Here is a 4,270-nt window from a genome sequence, read left to right as displayed (position 1 = left end):
AAACAAAAAAAAAAAAAAAAAAATTAGAATGTGTATTGCACAGGGCATGGTGGGACACATCCTAATCCTATCAACTGGAGAAACTGAACCAAGAGGATGGAAAGTTCAAGGTCACCCTTGGCATTTTAGCAGAACTCTGTCTTTTTTTTTCTTTTTCCATATTTTTTAATTGGTGCATTTGTAGTTGTACATATTGATGGAATTAGTTGTTACATATTGTATATGCACGCAATACAACAATATAATTTAACCAATATCATTCCCCAGAAATGAGACCCTGTCTTAAAAACAAAAAGGAAGGTTGTGGCTGTGGCTCAGTGGTAGTGCACTCACCTGGCATGTGTGAGGCACTGAGTTCAATTCTCAGCACCACATATAAGTAAATAAAATGAAGGTCTATTAACAACTAAAAACTAAAATTAAAATTAAAAAAAAAAATAAGTTGACACAGTAGTTCACATTTGTAATCTTGGTGGCTTGGGGGACTGAGGCAGGAGAGTAGCAAGTTCAAGGCCAGCCTCATCCATTAAGTGAGGCTCTATGCACTTTAGACCATGCCTTAAATTAAAAACTAGAGGGCTGGGGATGTGGCTCAAGTGGTAGCACGCTCGCCTAGCATGTGTGAGGCACTGGGTTCGATTCTCAGCACCACATAAAAATAAAATAAAGATATTGTGTCTATCTAAAAATAAATAAATAAATAAAAAACTAAAAAGGCTAGGGATGTAACTTAGTGATATGGTGCCCCTAGGTTCAACTCTCACTACTAAAAAAAAAAAAAAATACAATGGCAAATTTTTTTTTTAATTATCTATCCAGGGGAACTATTGTAACTAAAGAGAATGTTAGTTCTGTATGCATTAAATTGGCGAAAGATCAATGGCCCATTAAACAACAAAAGTAAGTTGCAGAGTGATTTATCTGGTGTGATTCTGTTTTTGTTGTTGTTTTTCTCCTTTAAAAAATATAGGCCTGAGCTGGGGATGTGGCTCAAGCGGTGGCGCGCTCGCCTGGCATGTGTGTGGCCCGGGTTCGATCCTCAGCACCACATACAAACAGGGATGTTGTGTCCGCTGAAAACTAAAAAATAAATATTTTAAAAAATTCTCTCTCTCTCTCTCTCTCTCTCTAAAAAAAAAATATATATATATATATAGGCCTGGGGTTGTAGCTCAGTGGTAGAGTACTTTTCTTGTATGTGTGAGGCACTGGATTCAATTCTCAGCACCAAATATAAATAAATAATAGAGGTTCATCGACAATTAAAAAAATTTATATAAAGAAATTATATATAAGAATTAATTATATATATATGAAATTTATATATAAAAAATATACATAAAACTGGACAGGGCACAGTCGCACACGCCTGTAATCCCAGTGGCTAGGGAGTCTGAGGCAGGAGGATTGAGAGTTCAAAGCCAGCCTCAGCAATTTAGCAAGGCACTAAGCAACTCAGTGAGAACCTGTCTCTAAATAAAATACAAAATGGGGCTGGAGATGTGGTTCAGTGGTTGAGTGCCCCTGAGTTTAATCCCCGGTACCCCCAAAAAAGTGTGTGTGTGTGTGTGTGTGTGTGTATGAATGACTGGAGGCTGGAGTGTTGCTCAGTGGTAGAGCACTTGCCTAACATGCTCAAGGCCCTGGGTTTGATCCCCCATAATAAATAAAGTAAAAAGACAAGACTGTAATCACATTAAGCTATGTTTGCAAATATTTATATTCTGTTCATTCATTCAAAAATGTTTATTGTCGGCCAATCATGAATCAGGCACTCGTCTAGGCCCTGGGGATAAAGCAGTGAAAAAAACAGTCAAGTCCTTTCTCTTCTGTAACTTGCATCCTAGCTTCAGGGCAGGAACAAACAACAAATGCACCCCCAAAACAGTAAACTGTATAAGGGGTTAGATGGTGATAAATTACATGGAGAAAATTAAAGCTGAAAAGTAGAACACAATTTGGAATGGCATTATTCATGGTGTGGTGGGAGTGGAAGATAGGAAGTTCAATAGGGTGGTCAGAGAAGCCCTTACAATAAAAACTATCTATCTTTCTCTCTATTTATTTTTGAGATGGGGACATTTAATGAAAAACCTCAAAGAAGTAAGGCAAATGAAGCACATGGATATTTGGGAAACAAGTATTTCAGCCAAAGAACAGAGGGAGTGGGGGATGTAGTTCAATGATGAAGGCCCCTAGGTTCAATCTCTAGTCCAGACAAGGAAGGAAGGAAGGAAGATAGGAAGGAAGGAAAACTTCTTTGGAGGTGGAAGCAGGAGGATCACAAGCTCAAGGCCAGCCTGGATAGTGAGATCCTGTCTCAAGATAAAAATCAAAAAGGGTTAGAGATACAGCTCAGTGGTAGGATGCCCCTGGTTTCAATTCCCAGTACCAAATAAATAAATAAATTGTTTGTTTGAATGTCTGTTTTTAATTCTTTTGAATATATACCCAGCAATGGTAAATTCTGTTTAACTTTCCTCAAAGTCAAATGATTTTCCACAATGGTTGTACCATTTTACATTCTTTTCTTTTTTCGGTACCAGGGTTTGAATTCATAGGCACGCTACCACTGAACTACATCCCTAGCCCTTTTTCCTTTTTATTTTGAGAAAAAGTCTTGCTAATTTGCTTAGGGCCTCAATAAATTGCTGAGGCTGGTCTTGAACTTGCAATCATCCTGCCTCAGCCTCAGTCCCTGGGATTTCAGGCATATACCAACATTTTACATTGTTCACAGAAATGCATGAGGGTTCTGATTTCTCCACATCCTTACCAACACTTTTTACTTTCTGAGTTTTTTGGTTTTGTTTTTGTATTTTTTTTTAACAACCATTCTAGTGGATATGAAGTGGTGTCTCATTGTGGTTTTGATTTGCATTTCCCAAATGACTAATGATTTTAGCATTTTTTGTGTGCTTGTTTCCATTTGCATATCTTCTTGGGAAGAATGTCTATTCAAGTACTTGGCCCATTTTTAGGTTGGGTTGCTTTTTAATTGTGAATTATAAGATTTCTATTTGTTCGTTTGTTTTTCGTGGTGCTGGGGATTAAATCCAGCAGTTCATGCATGCTAAGCAAGCACTCTCCCAACTGATCTATACCCTCAGGCCTGAATTGTAATTGTGTGTGTGTGTGTGTGTATTCTGGACATTAGTCCCTTATCAGAAACATGAATTGCAAATATTTTATGCTATTTTGTAGGTTGTAGGAAAGCAATTTTAAGATGATTAATTTTACAGTTTTGTATGCAGAAAGGATTGGAAGAGAGATGGAAGGCAGAAAGATCAACTAGGAACCCCTTGCCATTCTTCAGCTTATAGTGAACACAACAGCAGAAGGCTGTCCCCAAAATACTGTGTACCTCAGGTAAAAGTAGCAAAAGTCAAAGTGTAATGGATTAGATTAGCCATCTGTAGAAGTAGCAGATGATCTGATGTAGTTTGAGAAAAGCATAATTCTATCAACATATCTATAGTACTAGCAACCTAATCACTTAAAGTAAAATGGCTGGAGCACTAACACAATCAAAATCTAACCCAATCAATTATAACAATGTGGCTGAAGGGGATATAAAAAGAATCAATTATATTAACTTGCCTGAGCTGAAACCCAATCAATTGAATTGTACCTTGTTTTCATAAGAAGGGGGAAGTTGAGAGATCATCTGCAAAGAATCTTCTCTCCTGAAAAGAAATTGTGTTTCTCTGGTGACATGTAGGAAAGATTTCCTGTTTGACCAATATGAATGATTGTCTTATATCTTTATAAACCACATGAATGCAGTTCTTATTTATTTACTTATTTATTTTGGTACTTGGGATTGAACCCACGGGTACTTAACCACTGAGCCACATCCCCAGGCCCTTTTTTTGTATTTAGTTTAGAAACAGGTCTCACTGAGTTGCTTAGAGCCTCACTAAGTTGCTGAGGCTGGCTTTGAACTCTCAATTCTCCTGCCTCAGCCTCCCTAACTACTGGGATTATAGGTGTGTACCACCGTGCCCAACTAGATGCATTTCTTTTAGTCATGAAAATTATCCAACTAATTTCACCTTGTTCACTAAAAAATCTTTTTTTTTTAAAGAGAGAGAGAGAGAATTTTTAATGTTTATTTTTTATTTTTTGGCAGACACAACATCTTTGTTTGTATGTGGTGCTGAGGATCGAACCCGAGCCGCATGCATGCCAGCCGAGCTCGCTACCGCTTGAGCCACATCCCCAGCCCACTAAAAAATATCTTCTAATTATCATATTTGCCTTCCAAAGT

The sequence above is a fragment of the Marmota marmota genome, unplaced genomic scaffold (assembly GCF_001458135.2).
Source record: "Marmota marmota marmota unplaced genomic scaffold, marMar, whole genome shotgun sequence".
Classification (NCBI taxonomy): domain Eukaryota; kingdom Metazoa; phylum Chordata; class Mammalia; order Rodentia; family Sciuridae; genus Marmota; species Marmota marmota.
The sequence above is the reverse complement of the archived record's forward strand: the minus strand, read 5'-3'. Positions refer to the sequence as shown.